Source organism: Amblyomma maculatum, chromosome 2, assembly GCF_055883805.1.
Source record: "Amblyomma maculatum isolate TAMU_Amacu chromosome 2, ASM5588380v1, whole genome shotgun sequence".
NCBI classification, from domain to species: domain Eukaryota; kingdom Metazoa; phylum Arthropoda; class Arachnida; order Ixodida; family Ixodidae; genus Amblyomma; species Amblyomma maculatum.
In genome coordinates this window covers 205171915-205194940 of record NC_139345.1, presented here as the reverse complement: position 1 = coordinate 205194940, position 23026 = coordinate 205171915, and the positions used below count along the sequence as shown (strand labels likewise).

Below are 23026 nucleotides of genomic sequence, written 5' to 3'. Positions count from 1 at the left end.
TTCTTGAGCCACTGCTTTCAGCTTCACATCACAAACCTCATTTTGTCAAAAGTGCACCAAATGGGTGAATTGTATATAAGAAATCTAGGAAAACTGAAATTAGTATGCTGTAAACTAAACTAGGACTTCGCTTTTTGGGGCACAACACAATATGCTTGACCACATTGTAGTATGTTATGTTCACAAGCACTAATCAGGCAGGTTTCTATCACTGCACTAAGTCTTCATGCATGGAAATGAGCCCTCAGGAGTACCTACCCATATGATATGTCATATATGGGGTTCAACACCTCAAAGTGATGTCGGTTGTGAGGGATTCCCACAATTTCAACCTCCTGCGCCTCTTTAATGAGCACTAACATTGCACTAAGGAAGGAACAAGCTTTAACACAAACCCACCTCCTGCAAGTATGAAACTGGTGCAGTTCTGGAGGCTGCAAGACTATACTACTTTACTTTCAAGCAATACTTTTTTGCCACAAAAGATAAGTTTGCCCAATAATTTGCACAGCCTCAAACGAACAGTAAACAGCCCCTCATCTAAGAAATCACCTTAAACTATAGAGTTGCTTAACGCTTTCCTGTCCGCGCCTATTCCCATCCATAGCCCGTTATTGATAGTTTCACGATTCCAATATTCCCGCTTTCGAAGCGCTCCTTGACAAGTGGCGGTATCCAGTGGGAAATAGAGAAACTCTTATTTCAATTTCGCTTTCGGTTTTATTTTTTTCACCGCGTCGCGGCTGTTCTTATAGTTTCCGAGTGACATAACCGGTCCTCCTTGCTTGCAAAAAGGCGTCGACGTCGCGCGCTGCTGCTGCTCGGAAGCAGCCCATTTCCACGGATACTGACGCCTCTGAGTGCTCATCTGTGGATGCTACCAGCAACAGTGATGATTCTGAAGATGACTTCAGCTCTTCAGATTTCAGCACCGACAGCGAAACTGCGTCAAACCGACTAGGAACTTCAATAACCATGCCCCGGTAAGCTTTGTTTTCTCTTTCAAAAAGTTCCACTTTTGCTGCGCGCTGATGGGTAGAAATGAGAGTGTTCTTAAAGTCATAACTGTTATCTGCAGGGTCTCAACGTGATTCGGGCGGGACTACATGCCGCTGACAGTGCAGAGAGTCGCGTTTTCGGCAAAGAGAAAACCAGAGGTCCACCTCGGCATTGCACGCCGGAGTTCCGCTCGGCGCTACTCAAAAGCCGTTCGCGCGGTGGCACGATCGTCACTAGGTGTAACATTTTCTTTCTTAACTTCATTACTATTGTATATAGACAGTTAAAATTTACTACATGTTAGACCGGTCCCTGAACTACAAGATGTATATTTCAGATTTTTTTGTAATATTTTTTTTTTGTGAAGAAAGTTTGATGTTTTTGTACGTTTTTTATTTACACTATACTTTTTTGTGATTGTTTTCATTTTATGCAATTCCTGAATAAAGGCACTCATTTTGCCAACTTTCATTGTAAAGAGAATTTCCTTCTCTACAATTTGATACCAAACACTTCTATACCACTCAAGTTGTTGGTAAAAAAAAATGTTTGATGACACCACCCAAAATACACTACTTTTCCCGCGGACAAGAAAGTGTTAAGAAAACTAGTAAGAAGAAACGGTAAACTGGAATGCCTTGCAGCATAAGTGCCCCATCTGAGCACACAGCAGATTGTATCACCACTGCTTTACTGCGTCCAAATCTGTACTGCCACGTAACCTAAATGTTATGCATGACCTCTCTTTCTAGTGCTCGTCAAATTTTCAATCCATGTTCCACACTTTTCTAATTTAGAATATTATCCACATTTTTTCAACAGCTAAAATGGTTACAATTAAACAACACTCTACTATAATTCCTGAAATAAAAATGCTCATACATCCAAGACAATCACAGCCAATGCTGAACACGTCTGAAATGAATGCAATGCATCTTTCCACTTCATTTCATTTATTAGTCCCTTAAAGATGGAGTGATAGGTTGCACAAAAAACGCCCTCACAAAGTGAGAGCAAGGTCGTCCGCCTTTCTTTTTTTATGCAACCTATCGTTCCATCATCCTATCTCTTCATTTGTCAGGGCCTTCTTCTGCACCATCACTGCATCCTTATGAACCAACTGGCCCAACAACGTATACTACTGTCCCTTACAGGCCTAGAGACAATAAATGAGGGAAGGAAGGGGGGGATGCTTTCAAGTTGGGGGGCGGGAGAATAGAAAGCAAATACATGAAGGAAAAAAGTAACACAGTAACATACAACCTGAATGCAGTGATAAAAGACAATGTAAAAGCAAGCCTTCGAAATGCGTTATAAGGCACAGCTGACACTTCAACAACGCAGTACAGTTTTCACAGATGGGTCTATCAGGGTTATGACCAGTGACTAGCCAGTCATTGACCATATTATCAAGCAGGCTATTTCAAAGGGTTACGGCATATAAAAAAATGAGACGCTTAAAGTAGAGGTGGGTGTGACTGTGGCTTAAACAGGATCACATTTTTTAAGGGTGGCTTGAGTAAAGACTGAGCTACACGTGAGCGAAAATGAGAGTGGCGTGACGAGACGGCGCAGCGAAAGCGATCCCGTTCGCTCTGTCGCCTACTGGTGAAGATACATGAACGCAGAGCGCGAACGGATGGCAACGCGAAATTGCGACGACACTCTACATTGCTGGCATAGTACACCACAAAACTATTTGCAAAATGCAACAGCAGTCCTACCAATTGCAAGAATTGAAGTGTTTTACGACATCATACAAAACAAAATACATTCACAACACATCGAATTGAGTATGAAGCGCTTAACATGTGTTAACTTGCGCTATACAAGTGGTCACGCGAACTTTTGTCTTTTTGGTTGCGATTAGACGTTCGTTGAACCCTTGGCCATTCATGATTATTCGAACAAAGCGAGAAATTTACGCGGCAGTGCACAATCACAACGCAACACTGCAAAAAATAAAAGAAAGCGTGCAAAATGAGCGGCAGTGACGTACACTTCACGTTCATGCTACTGGCTGGTCGCGCATGCACTTCCGGACGAACGAGCGAAATTTTCTATTTCGGCAGATCTGAGCGACGAACCAAGCGACACAAGCAGTTCTGTTCGCGCGAAGCCTGCGCGCGACGCGTGCTGCAGTCGCAATTCGCATGAGTTTTCGTGTACATGTAGTTCAGCCTTAAAGCAATAAAGAATGAGTGGAAAGTGCGTACACATGAAGCTGTGAGGCAGGATGCAGGTGTTGGAATACTGAGGGCGTGTCAGTTAAGTAACGTAAGTAATCTGCGAGTACTGTGAGACGGGATAAAATGCGTGGCTCGGTTATGGATCGCTTCTAGGCACGAGGTGAGATACACTAGTGAAGGATTGCAGACAGATGATGCATACTCCAGCTGCGGATGGATGAACATTAAGTATGCCAATTGTTTTAATTCAGGTGATGCAGATTTTAAATTTTCTCATTACTCTGACCCTTATCATGTAAGAAAGAATGCACTGCCATAACTACCAATAAATGCAATAAATTTACAAGTGAAGCATTAAATATCTCTTTAATATGTTAGATAATACAGTTGGGTCTACTTATAACAATATTCAAGTGTCACGAAAATTCCACTGTTATAACCGATAATTGTATAAACTGGTTGCATGAAAAAAAAAGCATACAACTGTAAAGAGGGGTCACGGACGGCAAGTGACATGCGAGCTCCACCGAGGCATTGTTTTCGTGGCCCTGAAAGGGGCCTTGTAAAAAAAATATGAGAAGGTTGCCGCGGCTGCCTCTCAGCTCGAGAAATCCTGAAGAAACGCTGGGGTGAAATCGTCACAAGCATCTCGCCATTGGTTTGCACGAGAAACCCCATGTCCGTCAACCTTGCTTGCCTCACGCGAAGCTTGCCTACATCCTTCTCCATGGCATCCAGGTACTCCACGTAGTGCAGCAGAAGATCCCTCGCAAAAACGAAACCCCGGAGGAACTGAATCAACTGCAGGGCCTCCTGCGAGGACAACTTTGAGGCAGCCTGCCCTACCTACCGCGTCATCGCTGCTGTTGTCGCCGTCAGTGTCGTCGTCACTGTCCGATTCAAGCACGTTCGCAACGATCGCCTCATCGGTGAAAGGTTCTGATGTTACTAATGCGTCGTCTGCATGAAGAACCTCTTCGAGTCGTGAATCATCCTCATCGACTGTGGACCGAAGTTCTGGCATCACTTCGTCGGTGGGAACTTCGCAGGCTTCGTCTAAGTGACTCCTGCCCCGGGCAAAGCACGCTTTCCTAAAGCCGTTCCGCGCCGTAGGAGCGCCAACTTCAGACCACGCATCAAATATAAACTGCACGGCCATCAGCAGATTGATTTTCAAGTCTGGTTGCTCCCTGCTTCTCGTCCGCGCGGCCATGGCCATCAATAACACTCTCCTTGCTCAGGACGCGGAGATCATACATCACCTTAAAATTGAAAATCACGCCGGTGTCCATGGCTGCAAGCCTCCAGTCGTGTTCGGAGGCAAGAAAACAACTTCCACGTTTGAGAGCTTGGGCATGGAGTGGTGGGCACTACAAATATCCAGGACAAGTGCCACCTTCCTCTTCGATCGCTCGATGCACTGATCAACCTCCAACAGCCACTCGCGAAAAAGTTCTCGCGTCATCCATGTCTTGCGATTGTTACGGTAATGTACTGGCATCCTGGCAGCACCGGGAAAGCAGCGGGGAGTTTTCGACTTCCCAATAACAAATGCGGGGCACTTCTCACTCCCATCTATGTTGGCACACAAAAACACAGTGAGGCGCAATTTCCTGTTTGTGCCGCCTTTGCACGTGCCTATGACGCAAGGTAAACTGGATGTTGTCAAGTGAGAAGTGGACAGATTGAACATTGATATCTTGGGTATCAGCGAACTCAAGTGGACCGGAATGGGAGAACTTAATTCCGGCGGCCATTATGTCTTTTATTGTGGGCACGAATCCAGGAGAAGGAATGGGATCGCTCTCATAGTAAACAGAAGAATGGGCAAAACAGTGCTAGGGTACAACTCCAAAAACGACCGAATGATTTCACTTCGAATCCAAGGTCACCTTTTCAACATAACAGTTATCCAAGTCTATGCACCAACCACTACTGCTGAAGAAGCTGACGTTGAGAGATCTTATGGTAACCTGCAATGCCTTTTAGACCGCACTCCATCATCAGACGTCCTTTTTCTCATAGGAGACTGGACTGCTAAGGTGGGGAGTGAAGAAATATCCGGAATTACAGGCAAGTTCGGTCTTGGTGAGCCAAATGAAGCTGGGCAGAGGCTAGTAGAGTTTTGTCAAGAAAACAACCTGACCATAGCGAATACTCATTTTCAACAGCACAAGAGGCGCTCATGGACTTCACCGGACGGTCTGTACATGAATATGACTGATTATATTCTTTGCTGGCAAAGATGGAGAAGCGCTATACAAACAGTAAAAACAAGGCCTGGGACCGATTGCGGCACCGATCATCAGCTTCTTGTTGCCATATTTAAGCTTCGATTGAGGAAAACGCAGAAAACTAGAAGGCCTTTCAGGTATGATCTGGATCAAATTTCATCAGAATATGCTGTGGAAGTGAGGACTGATTTCAGGAATTAGATCTACAAGACAGAGAGCCTGAAGAGATGTGGACTGATGTTCGTGATATAATACAAGAAGTTGCTACTAAGGTAGTTCCAAAGCAAAAGAAATGCAAGAAAGCAAACTGGTTATCTGAAGAGGCTTTGCAAATAGCTGATGAAAGGAGGATGGCCAAAGGTATGGGGGAAAGAGAAAGATACAAGGTTCTCAATGCGGATTTTCAGAAAATAGCAAGGAGAGATAAGAATGCCTTCTTGAACATACAGTGCCAAGCAGTTGAGGACAACAGTCAATTGAGGAACATAGGAGCTCTGTATAAGACAATCAAAGATATATCAAAGGAAGCTTCTCTGCTACGCTGGGTGTGATAACGGAAAGACGAGGCAGGGACCTCACTGAGGCCTCAGAGATAAAGAAGAGGTGGCAGGAATACACAGAAGAACTGTACAAGAAGGACCCGGATGTGCAAACCCAACATAAGGCGGTTGTGATTACTGATCTCGAGCCGGGCATCTTGAAAAGTGAAATTGAATGGGCCTTAGCCAGCCTTGCTAAGAACAAAGTTAGCGGAACTGATGGCATTCCGGCTGCGTTGCTTCAAAACCTCAATCATGACGCTGTTAACGTTCTGTATACATTATGTCAACAAATTTGGACAACCCTGCAGTGGCCACAGGATTGGAGGAGGTCAGTTTACATCCCCATTCCAAAGAAAGGCAGTGTCAAAAATTGCTCCAACTACCGCCCGATCGCGCTTATTTCGCATGCTAGCAAGGTGATGTTGAAACTCCTCCAAGGTAGGCTGCAGCAGTATGCGGATCTGGAGCTTCTGGACGTGCAAGCTGGGTTTCGCAAGGGCGGAGGAACTAGAGACCAGATTGCCAACCTTTGCTGGATCATTGAAAAAGCAAGAGAGTTCCAGAAACCCATTTACTTCTGCTTTGTTGATTATGCGAAGGCGTTTGACTGCGTAGATCACAGGAGATTGTGGCAAGCTCTTCAAGAGATGGGAGCTCCAATTCACCTCATCTGTCTCCTCAGGAACCTGTATGAAGGGCAAGAGGACACAGTCAGAACTGGGCATGGTCTTACTGATTGTTTTCCGATTGAGAAAGGCGTGAGACAAGGCTGCATACTGTCGCCCTGCCTATTTAAGCTATATGCTGAGTTTATCATGAGGAAGGCTGGTCTGGACGGGTCTTCAGCTGGAGCGAAGATTGCTGGAAAACGTATCAACAGCCTTAGATATGCGGATGATACCAGTTTAATGGCAAAAAGTGAAGTGAAACTCAAGAGACTTCTGATGCGCGTACAAGAAGAGACTGAGAAGTTGGGCTTAAACTGAACATTAAAAAGACAAAGATCATGACGTCTTGCCCCATGAAGTCCTGGAGCATCAAGAGACAAGAAGTGGAAGTTGTGACAGATTTTCTCTCCTTGGGCTCCAAGATTACCCTGGGAGGTGACTGCAGTCATGAAATTAGAAGACGCTTGCTTCTGGGAAAGAAAGCCATAGCTAGCCTTGACCGCCTAGTAAAGAGCAGAGACATTAGACTGCCAACCAAGATCTGTATAACTCGTGCTATGGTATTTCCAGTTTGATGATATGGATGCGAGTGTTGGACTGTGAAGAAGGCTAACCACTGAAGAATTGACGCGTTTGAATTGTGGTGTTGGCGGAGACTCTTGAGAGTTCCTTGGACTACCAGAAGATCAAATCAGTCGATATTGTCGACCATAAACCGTGACTGCTCATCGGAGGGTCAAATTGTAAAATTAAAGCTCAGCTACCGGGGTCATCTGATGAGAAGAGAGGGGTCGCTGGAGAAAGATTTAATGTTGGGAAAGGTTGAGTGTCACCGGAAAAGGGGTAGGCAGCGAACGCGGTGGTTAGATAGCATCCTCCAGGCGCTACAGATGACGTCATGTGCCATTAGAAAGATAGTGAGACACCGGAGAGCGTGGCGTGATATGGTCCATAGGATCACGAAGAGTCGGACACGACTGAGCGACTGAACTGGACCGATACTTCAAAATTTTTCTTTGCTACTCACTTCTTGGCCGATCCCCTCTGTGGGTATGTGCCATAAGGTATGTGCTACACAACAACATATTGTGCGTAGGACGCCCGACGTGGAGACGTTGTATCTAACGCCGATGCACCTCGAGACCACGACTGGGTAAGCACAATTCTTGGAAAGCACCTTGCTGCCCTATCTCCCACTGTTCGCGGACAGGCACAATACAGCGCAAACCGGGGAGCGTTTCCCGCTGGAGACAAGTGGACGACACGAGAGGTGCCTGTTCGCATATCCATATACTCAAAAGGAGTGGCGGTGACGAACTCTGTTGGTAGGGTTAAGGAAATATGCACATTCACGGAACTGTTCGTGCTGAGCGAAAAACAGCAATACAAGTGGCACACTGCACCTAATATGGATCTACTGTAGCTGACTCTCGATACATTGCACCAGCAGATCAGGCAACCAGAAAGGAATGGGAGGCGATTCAATAGTATTGCCCACATTGAAATTTCCTGGAGACACCGCAGGACAGGTGGCCTCAATAAGTCGCCTAACTATACGCCCAGCGACGATTTCTGGGCGCTACGGCGCGAATTTATCGTGGTGATATTTTAACTAAAGTTAATTAGAGTGAAATAAGTTCGCTCCTCGGCTGTAGAGGTTCCCCATCCTGGTGCCCACGACACCTCCCGTAGACGTTTGAGAGGACGGCGATTATATGTGACTCGAGAATCGTGACATGGGGGCCAGCGGATCAAGGTGCTGAAATGTTTTAAAGCATTACTTCGTCCCGCGTATAGATATTTGCCTCAGAGAGAGGACGTTTGAGAGGACGGCGATTATATGTGACTCGAGAATCGTGACATGGGGACCAGCGGATCAAGGTGCTGAAATGTTTTAGAGCATTACTTCGTCCCGCGTATAGATATTTGCCTCAGACCGCACGTGAAAAAGTGAAGTATGCGGGAAACGGGGAAGCTTGGGTGTATCAGGCTTCATGCTACCAGCGCATACATAACATCGACAAAGGTGCGTTGTGGCGAAATGATGCTGCAAAGTGCCTCTCAGGAAAACACATATTCATGACCCTTGTTCATCGGTTTCGAGAGCACGTCAGCAATTGCCTTTAGGGGCTCACTTCAACCTATATGCATGCCAGGAAACCCTACAGCGCCTTCACTCTTGAAATCAATCCAACGCAGTTGACCACACCACGAAGCTCATGTGTGTAACTTTGAGGCTTCAAGGCTATGTACGAGATAATACGCACATCAACGCACATGTCACGCAGAGCGGAGAAAGCCTAAGTAAAATGCTATATACTGAAACGCCACGAAAGAAGCACAGGGCCATCGCAATATTTCGGATTCACGTCGTTTATTTCTTGACCATTATCCCCGTAAAAGAAATAAAATCCTAACGAGGATCCTAAGGAGCCTCCTAACGCGAGTGCTATCAGCGATAACTTTATTTTTGTTACAGTATTACTGATGACGCTCACGACAGCTTCCTAATCTCTTTTAGAGCTCGCTGCCTGGAGGGTTGACCAGCCAATCTAACATACCAGAAAATTGCTTTGGTTTGGTTTGTAGAGCTTTACGTCCTAAAGCGACTCAGGCTATCAGAGACGTCGAAGTGGAGGGCTCCGAACTTTTGACCACCTGGAACTATTTTATTATTTGGGGGTGAAGTGATCAATTGACAGCCATAATCTTGCAAAATGCTGCCATTCCACAGTGTCTACTTGATAAGCTTGCTTTTGAGATTATTTGCGTTAATTCTAACATGCGTCTCCTGGTTCAGCTGCTTCCCTGTACCTCTCTTTCAGGTATAGAACAGCGCCAATGATCCATTTGTTTTCGAAGCAGAACGACAGACTCTGCCAGAAGCATCTATAGGAAGTGTTCATGTTAAGCAATTGGCGGCATTTTATGGTGCAGAACACGTCATCGGCATTGCAAGACAAAAGAGATAGTGATAAGATGATCAGATATGCCTGCAGCCATTCGCCGTTCCTCATGCGCCACAAAATAGCACCGGAACGTTGGCATATTTGTGAGACTAAGATATGGACAGAGGAATATTCACAGGTGGCTTGCAGTCCTGTAATTTAACATGTGTACCGCAGAGAACGCATCGGCAGGGGCTCAGGCGTGCTCGTGAAGTCGCAAGTTCCACATTTGGCGTTGCCGCTAGGCGGTTACTTCTGGAAACGGCCGAAGGGTGCAGGATGCCCTGCTGGCACTCAAAATATATGCTTCTTGTCGAATCGCGTACTGATTTCAGCGCACCGTTCTGTTTCCACTCCTGTTTCTATATAACCACATGTTAACGTCCACACATGCGTGTAAAGCACACAATATAGGTTACACAGGAAATTCAGTTGCTGAGTTTCAATTTTCTATCTTTTGCACACCACTCGGACTGTGCGACCAAGACAATAAGAACCTGTATACATACATGGGTACATGAACTTGAATAATAACGAACATTTAAAGCAGCGTAAAACGATTGGGAGCGAAGAATAAAAATGCTAGCGACATGACTAGAGCTGACTGTTGTTTTTGTATTCCTTGAATCGTCGCTGTTGGCCTGCACTATTTCAGATTTCCTGCGTAGTCAAGGCTGGCATCGAGCAACTTCGGATCGAGGCTGTAGCAGATTGTGGCACACATTTCGGCTCCGATTATTTTATATAGTGCGTCACCATTGAACAGAGACTTTGACTCTATGTAAACTGTGAACTACCCTTGAGCGCAACATTTTTTTTTATCGGCAACTGCTGATGTATAGACCGTATACAGGTACTTTGTAAGAAATCATATGCATGTTTTCCGCGCGATTCCTTTTGTGCAATGCTTAGAGACAGATACTGCTGCATCTGCACTAAAGTTGGAGTATGTACTGAATTTTACGACGATGCGGGGCGACATCGACAGCAAGTACTAGCATTAGTGGTACCCAGAAAGTTGTGGACATTCTCGTTTCAAAGCCGAAATTGAGCTGATTATCAAGCTACCACTGCTGAAAAATACTTTCGCCAGAGCTTGTTCTCAATTTATTTCATCAAAAATTGATAACATTTAGTTGTGCTCCCAAAGAAATCAGCATGGGACGAAAATCAGCCCTGCAGACCATCATTGCACTTTCCATCGACATGATAATAAGCATTTTGCTTGTCTAAGCAGCAAGGTGAAAGCGGGCGAAAAGTGGGGCCACTGAATATCGAGGTCCGCGTACACTTACAATGGCGTGAACATGCACATCTGGCTGAAATGTGCGCCACAAATAGGATAAGAGCCGTAGAATTTTTGCGTATCCCTCTTGCTCTAGGGGCGTGTCTGTCTACCGCTCTTTATTGCAGGGATTAGAGTCACCTCAGTACAAGACTCTGCTGCCGCTCCATGCTGTCAGTAGTCGAATGCTTTACATACCAGACCAGCCACCTCCGCGTCGGGTGGCTTCTACTGCTCTCGAAATGCACACGCACAGAACTCTTGTACGATGACAACACAACAGAACCTACATTGAAAGCTTTCTTGGCAAAACTGTACAACCTTACATTATTTTTAATACAGCTTCTGCCAGCGCAGCGCTGTAACCAACTAGCCGGACTCCCCTTCGAGTAGTCGTCGTGCAACTTGCGAATAGACGCTTGGCCTGGTAAAGAACGGAAGCTGTTTATATGACGAACGATGACCGCAGCGAAAAGGAATCAACCTTGCGTCGCAGATAAACACCTTGGTAGGTCTCGTCTGCGCCACCAATTGTAAGAGGTAAAGCAGCAATAACAGCGACTGCAATTTTCAAAATCGTATGAGCTGGTGCGCATGGTAAGTGCAATTATAGAATAATCAATCCAGTCTACCGCAGCTAAAAAAGACGAGGCTCTATAAACCTAACATAGTAAACAAAACATCACAGAATTTCTTGGGAAATATAAGAGCCTATTTTTGGAAATATGCTTCAGTAAAAGTTCTCGTTAGTAGGGAAATGAACCGCGGCTACTAGGCGAGCCTCTGACGGAGAAAGGGTAGGGATGCATTTACCAACATATGGAAATTCGGTGAGTCACTGAGTTCCCACCGGGATGGCTGTCTGGACACTCCTGGTAATTTGTAGTGAACGGAGGTGAACCCAAACCACGTACTAGTGTGTCAAGTAATTGACGACGAGACCGCTGGTTTTCAACAATGCAGCATATGAAAAATAAATCGGATAACTACCGAATAACCTACTATACCTAATAATAGCAGCAGCTGCAACCGCATATCGAAAACATGTTCTGAGGTCACGAGTGGCTGAACATTCATTTTTTGCGCTTAATGTGGTAGGAAAAGTGTTGGCGCGGTAATCCTGATTAAACACCACAGCTGGCGCTCAACCTCTATAAAAACTGACTATATAGTCCACAGACATCAATAGGCTCTGTAGCCATCCTTCAGACTATTGCCTTTGTCTATCAATAGTTTTTACACTAAAGCCTGTAACCTTTTCCTTCCAGGACAGACTACCAGGATATCTATACAAAACAGACTACCAGACTATCCATAGGCAAGTCGTTTACACCTTTAATTTGCTTCTGTCTACTGTTACTCTATTGACTACGTATGGATAGTTATTGGACCAAAGTTTGAAAATTGTGCACGGTCAGATATGCAGGGAACGTCAAGACCTTATTGCCAAATGTCTACAGATAATCTATGAACTGTTTATAAAATATTTCGTAAGCGCAGGAATAATGTTGAAGCTTGGGCGAGTTTGTGGTCCACAGTTCTTGATACAGCGCAATGCCCGTGCGTGTTCTGTTTGCGTCCCCTTCTCGTTCGCGTTCATTACGCTGTATCGAGAACGCAAGAATACGTTTGGAAGACGGGAAGTAGACTGAAGTGGTCCTAAGTCGAGTGGTACAAGGTTGGCGTAGCCCCACAAACACGAGGCTGTTGCGTTTCTCCCACCTTTTTGTGCACAGCGTGAAACCTGGTGAACGCCATACCTGAGGAAGAGACTGCTGCTGGCCATGGCGCGACATGTGTCGTGGGCTGATCTCGAACCAAACGGCGACAGGTGGGTTTCGGGTGGACGTGGCGTTAATACCGTACTCTGGAAAGCAGACTGTGACTGTAGGGCAGGGATTTTTACTACTGATAAGACACTGTTCAATGCGGCAGCATTAAAGCCCCCCCCCCCCCCCCCCCCCCCCCCAAATCCGGCGTGGCGACACCGTTGAGACCGAATGCGCGCGGTGATGTTTCTGACAGGTGGTATCTCGCAGATGGTGTGGCCTGAAACTTGTTGTTAGGTCTGTCGTGGGACATCGCGACAGCGTAGGCACGGGCGAATTCACCCCCACTGCTAACTAAGTTTTATCCTTGGAAATAAGAAATGAAACCGATAGGACCTTTGGACACCAATCCAGACACGCAATGCCTAGGTCACGCGGGCGCATTAGTACGCATGGCTCAAAGCGGTGTATGATATGTCTATCTGTGTAGGTATTTCACTTAATTGAGGAAGTTATGACTGCAGGGCAATGATAAGTATCCGTCAGGTGACAGAGTCACAAATAAGATATTAGTTTTAAATGAGTAGCAGCGCAGGCGCAGGGATGCATGCGAAAGGGCATGCGTAAGGATACAGCAGACGGCCGTCACTGAAGCTGTCGCCAATGTGTCCTGTGTGTCCCCCTATGTGTCACCCCGACCTACGTGTCCTCCATTTATTTCACTTGAAAGAGAAAACAGCTGGTATTAAGTTTATTCTAGGATTTCCTCCATGTCCAGGATTCTGAGACTCTTGTTAATTGTAAGACAAGCGCAATTGTAAGAACACTCGAATTTATGTGTCGAACTTGTTTCGGCGCAATGGAAAGATTGATGTTTAAAATGTTCGATTCCATAACGGTTTTGTTTGAAACGGTGTAGAAATATTTTACCGAGAATATTTCGATCAGTGCATGCGCCCGTTTTTATGTAGTCCGATGCTACAAACCATTAGCAGCGACAGCGATGACGACTGGTGGTCGACAAAAACGACGTACCGAAAAAAATATATAACTTTCACTTGCCAGGTAGTAATCAGGCATTTTTTCCGTAGAGCAACGTTTTTTGCATAAGGATAACGTTAAGATATAGGAAATGTGCAGAGTGGGCCAGAGAAATAACTCGTTACTGACATTCTAGTGGAAATCAAGAAGAAATGGGCATGGGCAGGTCATGTAGCGCGACGAAAGGATAACCGAAGGTCGCTTAGGTCAACCAACTGGATTACAAGGGAAGGAAAGCGTAGCAGGGAGCGGCAGAAAATTGGTTGGGCGGATGAGTTTGAGAAGTTCGCAGGTTAAAGTGTATACAGCTCGCACAGGACAGGGTTAATTAGAATAATATGGTAGAGGCCTTCGCCCTGCAGTGGGTATAGTTAGGCTTAGGATGATGATGATGATGATGATGATGCACGTCCTTTTTAGTTTCATAATCAATTCTGTTACGGCACAAAAACGCACGCCTCGTCAACGAAAGTGTTAGTGGGTACGATCATCGCATCATTCACGGAATTTCAAACAGTGTGGCGCCATCTAGGGGCAAAACATGAGAGCATACCTCTCACGGTGCGAAAGGAGGTGTGGTTTTTATTTAAGCACGTACTGGAGAGAGCGTAAAAATTAATAAAAAATGGCAAGCACTCCTAGAAGAAAGAAATACGGCCGATTTGCATAGTTAATCAAATTCGAAGTAGGTGCGTAACACTGCTTAAACTTTGTATTTCATCACGTTAAGCACGGCGAACCTGCGCCGCAGTGCCAGATCGCGCAGTTTAGTTCATTGCGACGCGAAGTAAACGTACGGCGCAGGAGAGCCCTCAGCTATCCTTACACAATCTTCAGACATGAGCGAAAACATGTACAATGCACTGCTCTGCGGCCGAAAGTCTGGGGTGGGATCATAGAGGGAGAGCAAAAGAAAGAGAAACGCGCTTGAAGGCGAGCTCCAGTGAAGGCGCGGAGGCAAGCACAAGGAGCTTCATGACGCGGCGAGCGGCTCGAAGCCGATGTCCAGGAAGCACCGCGCGTGCACGTCTGCTGTCCGTGAGGGCTGAGGAGTGACTAATGCGAGGGGAGAGATGCCGAAGTTGAGGACGCGCGAGCGACACTCGATTGCTCACTCCGGAGTAACGCACGCTTATGAAATGCTGCCCAGTGACTGCCGCCACGTCTGCAACTGACTCGCCCCTCACTGTCTTACTCTCTCATCCGGTACATCTATGGGGCCGCTCCGCCCCCTGAGTGTTAAGTCGCGTGATGCGGGCGTTACCACTTTCCCTTCCTCCTCTTCAAGTTCATGGAGAGAGGGATGGACAGATAGAGAGTAGCTTCTGCTGCACCTATGCGACCGCTCCGCCTCCTCAATGGTGAGCCGCGCTACGCGGGCGTCGCCACTTTCTCTTTCTACACTTCAAGTTCAAGAAGAGAGACAGAGAGAGCGGCTTCAGACAGACATCGGAGAAATCCGAGATTGCGGCTAGTAGTGCTACGCACTAAGAGAACGGTATTCAGTTACGAAAATCAGCGATATTTTGCTGACATGCAGTCACATGGTGTAGTACACTGAAAGTATTAGGGTTTTTCCACTAGATAGCGCCTCAGTTGTTTTTATGCGATTTCTTATGGCAAATTAAAACTGTAAAGCCTCTTTAATGTTGTAGTGCTCGATCTCTACTATTGAGCCAAGATCTTTTCATCTCCATCATAATCTCATGACATATTTTGGCCAGTGTTCTGTCCCTTTAAGGTACTGTTGAGTATATACTGAAGGACATGCTCTATGCTTCTGACGCGTGGAAGAAACGTCTGGCGTTTTTCTAGAGCTGATGAGCAATTACCACATATATAAAAAGTGCAATTTCAATGTTCTGTATTATAATCATTGAGGCAGCTGTGGAACAATTAACTATTAAGTATCATACCGAAATTGCCCTAACTTATATTTAGTAGCAAAAGTTTGCTTCCAAAATTTGTCTTGCGAGCACCGAAAATATGTCGGAGTACAACAGAAAACCAATGATGCTTTCTCTTGAAAATAAGTAACAAAGTATAGAAGCGCTGGCGAAGGATAATGTGCAGGTATATTGGCGGTTATTGTAAAGTTATTCAACACGCAAAACGGGCTGCAAAAACCTTCCAATGAAAATATCCCCAATTTTCCGGTATGCATTATGTGCATGTTTAAAGTAGGTGGGAGGAAAGCCATTTTCTAATAATACAATAGAGGGCGTAGGCGGGCAGCAGGAATGCCGACGCTTCTAAAGACATGTTTATCCTGCTACTCCGCTCCTGGCTTCCAAGTGGTCTTGGCTAAACGCCCGGACGAACATATTGTAGTCTTGCACTTCACTGATTCTGCCACCCAGCACAAGCTTCAGACGGTGAGAGAAGACATTCCAGTTCCTGTTTCTGTGTCTTATCTAGAAACCTACCTCTACTACGTCTACCCTTGTCAACCACATCACTGACAGCATCATCGGACATGTCGTGATTAAGCGACATTTCAATCCACGCTTTTTCAGTGGGCGTAGGCGGGCAGCAGGAATGCAGACGCTTCTAAAGACATGTTTGTCTTCACTCAGCTCCTGGCTTCCACGTGGTCTTGGCCCGACGTCCTTACGGAACACCCTATCGTCTTGCACTTCACAGACGCTGTCACCCGCGCCAAGCTTCAGATGGCGGGAGAAGACTGTCCAGTTCCTGTTTCCATGTCTGATGTGGAAACCACATCATGGGGGCAGTGCGGAGATGTGTTTCAGTGAACCGTGTTTTCGTCTGAACCTCCTACAGTTCCATTGTTTCTATGGTTCGTTATTTGGGTTACGATTTGGGGTGCCAACGGGCAAGGAACGTGAGGCCACCTGACTGCTAAAGCCCATACTGAGTTCGGACGTGGATTTTGTCCGAACGTTCGTGCAAAACAGCACAACTCATCTCCCGCACGATGATTCGACGAACGATCGGCGGCAGTATAGGGGCCACACTTACCGTTGGGGTACCGGATGGAGCTAGAGCAAGCCACCAAGGCATGTGGTCCCGCGCAACGGGTACAACTCGCCTTCGAAGTATCATTCTTGAGCTTGAACTTCTTCAAAGCGTGGCCATATTGCGCACAAAAAGTCCACAGCCGAACATGCAGGTCCTCGCGGACCTCGACGGAGGTCCACCCGATGGTTACACGACGCGCCACGCAGAGACGGGCAGAAGCGGGAAGGGGGGGGGGGGTGGGGTCATTTTCAAAAACGTGCACATGCTATCTGGAGCGCTGAGGAAAGTAGAGCCTGATCTTACAGGAAGGGTCCAGATGAAGAGTGTGGTTCCGATGACTAAGTGCTGCGATGAGCTCCTCCAGCCTTATATCAGGGTCTAATCCTGTCACACGAATGTGCGGGTTCTGCTGCTTTGGGATTCAAACGTTGACGGAGCTCCGCGTGGCCTCTATCCGTGAGATGGCAGACTTCCGACTGTCGAGGTCCTCAAGGTCCCTGGAGGTAACCGTCAGGGCGCCACGGGAGGCCGGGAGAGTAACAGCTCTGATGCCCTCAGCTTCTGAATCGATGTTCGCCCTGAGCAGAGCCGCCACCTCGCTGCCAACGTGGTCCAAGGGCGCAACAGAAGTAATGAAGATCTGGTGCGGCTGCTGATTCGGGCACTGGTCTACAGACTGAGTATCCAGCGGAAACTCTTCCTGCAGCATCTACCACAGCAGGTGCTCATGCTCCTGACGGTATCTTCATCTCAGACACTGGAATCCCTCGCTGCGACGGCAGATAAGGTAATGAACGCCAGCTTTCTCTCCGGGGAAAGAACTTGTCACCCTCTTGTCCCTCACTTGCCCAGTGTACCTGCTGACGATTGCTATGCCCGCCTCACCGATGCTAATAAGGAACTCACTCCGCAAGTAGCAGGGCTTACAGATGAAGTTGCAGCCCTTCACACTCGCCGGCCGCATCCCTCATGTCCACCTAGCCGTACCAGCCCCAGTACTCCTGGCAACCATCCTCTGTTCTCCGGGGCCTTTGCTGGTACCAGTGCCGCTACGGTTCTCACGCACGCAATGCCGCCAACCCTGCGCCTTCACGGGAAATGGTCCACCCGAACACTGAAGGCGACCGGCGTTCTCATCCCACGATCCAGTCGCCTCTTCCATGCCACTGACTGTATAACGAAACTTCACTACCTAATCTATGACACCGGTACCGAGATCTGCGTTCTTAGAGAGGATACCGGTAAGCTGTCTAAGGAGACGAAAGATTTGATTAAGAAGCGCCAGAGTATGAAAGCTTCCAATCCAACAGACCAGATCGAATTGGCCGGGATATCAAAGCTAATCAATAAGCGCAAGGTGGCTGATATAAGAAAGTATAACATGGAGAAAATTGAGCATGCTGTAAAGAACGGGAGAAGCCTTAAAGCGGTAAAGAAGAAATTGGGCATAGCAAAAACCAGATGTATGCGATAAGGGACAAGGAGGGCAACGTCATCACGAATAGGGACAAGATAGTCAAAGTAGCCGGGGAGTTCTATACAGATCTCTACAGTAGCCAAAGTAGTCAGGACAGTAAGGATATTGGCGGTAGGGAAAAACAGTTGGACGTTCCACCAGTTACGAAGGACGAGGTCAAGAAAGCATTAGAAACTATGAAAAGTGGGAAATCAGCTGTAGAGGATGAGATAACTACAGAATTGCTGAAGGACGGGGGAGATATCGTGTTAGAAAAACTGGCCACCCTGTATACGCAGTGCCTGGTGTCATCGACGGTACCGGAACCATGGAAGAACGCAAACATTATCCTCATTCATAAGAAAGGGGACGCTAGGGACCTCAAAAATTACAGACCAATCAGCTTACTGTTTGTTACGTATAAGGTATCTACTAAAGCAATCGCTAATGGAATCAGGACAACCTTAAACAGAAATCAAGCAAAGGATCAATCAGGGTTTCGGAAACGGTACTCTACTATCGATCATATCCATACCATCAATCAAGTGATAGAAAACTGTTCGGAATATAACCAACCCTTATACATAGCATTCATTGACTACGAAAAAGCATTTGAATCAGCAGAAACCTCGGCGATGATGCAAGCATTGCGAAACCAGGGGGTAGACGAGCCATACGTGAAAGTGCTGGAAGATATATATAGTGGCTGCACAGCAACCATATTTCTGCATAAAGAAAGTAACAAAACTCCCATAAAGAAAGGTGTTAATCAAGGAGACACGATCTCCCCAGTACTATTCACAGCTTCTTTAGAGGAAGTATTCAAAGACTTGGAATGGGAGCAGTTAGGAATAAGGGTAGATGGAGAATATCTCAGTAGTCTGCGATTTGCTGATGACATTGCCTTGCTAAGTAACTCAGAAGATGAACTGCAAGGAATTATTGGTGACCTAGACAGGAAAAGTAAAACGGTAGGCTTGAAAATCAATATGCAGAAGACTAAGGTAATTTGCAACAGCCTCAGCAAGGAACAGCAGTTAACGTTATGTAGTGAAGCACTGGAAGTAGTAGGCGAATATGTCTCCTTTGGACAGGTAGTAAGCGCAGATCCGGACCATGAAAAGGAAATAACAGGAAGAATAAGATTGGGATGGAGTGCTTTTGGCTAGCACTCGCAGATTATGACTAGCAGCTTACCGTTATCGCTCAAGAGGAAAGTATACATTAGTAGCAATTACCTGTACTCACCTGTGGGGCTGAAACGTGGAAGCTAACCAAGAGGGTTTAAGCTTCGCCTTCAAGAGTGGAACGCGATAGCGTTATTGCACCTCGTCGAGAAAACTTACTAAACGCAAGGGTATTGGGGCATCCTCGCACCGGTACCCGCGCGGCCCGAAGGGGAGAAGCGGGTGAGCGAAGATAGTGATCTAAAGAAAGGAAAGACGCTTAATATTACAACCTGTGAAGGTGCACGGCGAAACGTCAGGGGCGAGTGGCGCGCCACGTGTCAGGGCAGCGCCGCACATTGCGAGGAGGGGTTCTTCTGTGTTTGCCGCAAGATGGCTCTGCATGTGCGCAGAGCGCAGTAGAAATGTAGCGGAAACGTACTTCGCTACTCTTGTAACTGCGACTGCTGTAAGTAACATGCTCATAATTACCGATATACAGTGCAGTATAACGTCCTACGGCATGTTTCTAAGGCAACACCGCATTCAGTAGAAGCGCTTGTGTACCGCTTTCAAGCATCGCACTCGTGGCTGAGCGTAGCGTCTCCGTCTCACACTCCGGAGACCCTGGTTCGATTCCCACCCAGCCCATCTTGGAACTTGCTTTTTATTTATGAAGTGCATGTTTATTTATGAAGTGCGTGCCGGGATTTATCGCTCACTGGACGCCGACGACACCGGCTTTTCTGCGACACGAGCTCCTTAACGCTACCGCGTTAAAAGGAAATAACAGGAAGAATAAGATTGGGATGGAGTGCATTTGGCTAGCACTCGCAGATTATGACTAGCAGCTTACCGTTAACGCTGAAGAGGAAAGTATACATCAGTAGCAATTACCTGTACTCACCTGTGGGGCTGAAACGTGAAAGCTAACCAAGAGGGTTCTAATTAAGTTGAGGACAACACAGAGGGCTATGGAATGAAATATGGTAGGGGTAACATTAAGAGATAGGAAGCCTGCAGACTGGGTCAGAGAAATAACTCTAGTTACAGACATTCTAGTAGAAATTAAGACGAAGAAATGGGCATGGGCAGACATGTAGTTCGAAGAGAGGATAACCGATGGTCGCCTAGGGTAACAAACTGGATTCCAAGGGAAGGAAAGCGTAGCAGGGGCCGGCAGAAAGTTAGGTGGGCGGAGGAGGTTAAGAAGTTCGCAGGGGTCAAGTGGACGCAGCTGGCACAGAACCGGGTTGATTGGAAAAATATGGGAGGGGCCTTCGCCCTGCATTGGGTATTGTCAGGCTAATGATGATGATAATATATATTGTGATGTACTGCGCCGACGACGAAGCAAAGAGTGCAGGAGCGAAGGAGAGGATGACGATGAAGAGAGAATAAAGCTGGGCATTCGAAAGAACGGCCGTGTCTCCTTGTTATCCGTCACAATGGCGCAATCGACCTTCGGGCCCGACCCGGATCTCCCCGACCCGCTCCTTCTTCGAAGCTGCCGGGCAGTCACACGAGCGGCTCAATCGGCGCCCGGAACTTCTATTCCGACCGAGAACTACGTTCATGCCTCCTCGGCGGATTCGGCTCTGGCGATTCTCCTTCCCCGAGGTGCTCTCCACCCTCCGGGAGGTATCTGCCTCTGTCGCCGCGGCGCTTGGCCGCGTCTTGATGTCCTCCGGGTGCCCAGTATCACCGGTACCGCTTCCGTAGTTCAGCGGCTTCTCTTTTGACGCCGAAGCGTGGGTCTAACCTGGCCACACTGCTGCCCGGCGTTGCGCCTGGTCTCCAGCCACCACGCTCGCTGTCGCGGAAGACCATCTTCGTGGTGCCGTCCGCGTCTGGCACCAGTAAGAAGGCCGGCGCTACACCACTTGGTCGGCCTGGACATCTGCCCTCCTTGCTACGTTTACATCCCTGGCCAGTGCGCATGACGTCACTCACAACGATGCGATCGCGGCGGCAGGCTCCAGATGAAGACGTCGCCCTTTACATTTATGATAAGGTCCATCTTCTCAAGGCTTGCAGCATCGAGTGGCCCGCGTTCGTAGCCAAACAGTACATCGTCGACGGGCTTCACGATGCCACCCATTGATTATGTCCACACTGGACACTGACAGCCTTTCCATCTTTGTCTACCGAGCGGCCTCCTTGCGTGACACCGCCAGTCGTCGCGGGATTCTCGCTGTCGCCGAGACATCTGCCGCAGCACCACAGCAACGCCGCGGTTGCTTTTCGTGCGGACAACATGGCCACATGTACAAGTATTGTCCTCATGCTATTTCCCGCCCACGCATACAATTCCAGAACCACCCTCTTCTTTTCCTGCCGGTGAATGTCGACGGCATCGGGGAGTTGACCGCACTGGTTGACACCGGCGCTCAGTGAACGGCATTGCTTCAACGTCATGCACTGGGTCCGCTGCGTAAATGGACCTCGTCTCCACTGGAAGGCTTGGGGGGAAGCGCCGTTCCTGTCGGCGCAGTCGATATCTGCATCCTGACTGATGCTGGCAGCAAGGTCCTGGTGGGCGTTCCGGTGTTTGCGGACTTGCCTGCTCACCTCATCTTGGGCGCAGACTACCTCATATCCGGGGACGTGGCTCTGTCACTCGAAAACGGCGAAGTGCAGCTCCGCGTGTGCCATACCACCCATAGCCCGCCCGTGGACGAGCATGCTAAAGGTGAACCTTCCGGTCCTCAAACCATGAGTGCCCTGCTTCACCGGCACAGGGCCATTTTCACGGTGACTAGTGCACAGTTTCCTGGCACTGACTTGATTGTCCACCGCATACCAACCGACAATCACCCACCCATAACCATTCCGCTTCGGCGCTACACAGAACGTGAGCGAACGGTCATCGCTGAGCAAGTACGCGACATTCTGGCTGCTGGCGTCGTAAAACCCTCCTCTAGCTTTTGGACAGCCCCTGTTGTTCTCGCACGCAAGAAACACGGCACTCTCAGATATTGCGTCGAATACAAACAGCTCAATAAGCACACGATCCCAGACTCTTATCCGCTTCCCCGTATCGACGACACAATTGACGCCGTCCGACACGCGAAATACTTTTCATCTCTAGACCTGCGCTCCGGGTATTGGCAGATCAACGTCACCGAAAAGGATAAACATAAGACTGTTTTTCGCACCCATACCAGGCTGTACGAGTTCAATCGCATGACTTTCGGGCTACGTACAGCTCCAAGTACTTTCCAGCGCGCTATGAACATGGTTCTCGGCTCACTCAAAGACCACGCCTGTGTGGTCTACCTGGATGACATTTTGGTCATCAGCGGCAGCGAAGATGAGCATTTCCGGAATCTGGATAATGTTCTTGTCCTATTATACCATGCTAGCTTCCGGCTAAACCGGTAGAAATTTAGGTTTGGCTTGTCGGAGATCTCCTACCTCGGCTACAAAATTTCTGCGGAGGGCATTCACCCGCTCCGAGAGCGAATAGCGGCCGTAACGAATTACCCCACGGCTAACAGTGTGAAGCAGCTGCAGACGTTCCTTGGCATGGCTTCCTATTTACGGGAATTTGTAGCCAATTTCGCCATCGCAGCAGCGCGCCTCACAAATTAGTTAAAGAAGGGCGAGAACTTTATATGGGGTTAACGGCAGCAACGAGCCTTTCAAGCACTCAAAGATCAAATGACTCAGTGCCCAGTACTTAGCCACTATCGCGAAGACAGGCACACTGAAATGCACACTAACTCCAGCCAGGTCGGCCTGGGG

At 47.6% G+C, this 23026-nt stretch overlaps 1 long non-coding RNA gene across 1 annotated transcript; it reads left to right on the top strand.

The window, feature by feature from the left end:
• The first annotated feature begins 783 nt into the window (after positions 1 to 783).
• Positions 784 to 1464, top strand: LOC146201105 (uncharacterized). The gene is made up of 2 exons (XR_014704862.1): positions 784 to 983; positions 1079 to 1464. It is a non-coding gene; the product is annotated as an uncharacterized LOC146201105 (long non-coding RNA).
• The last annotated feature ends 21562 nt before the right edge of the window (positions 1465 to 23026 follow it).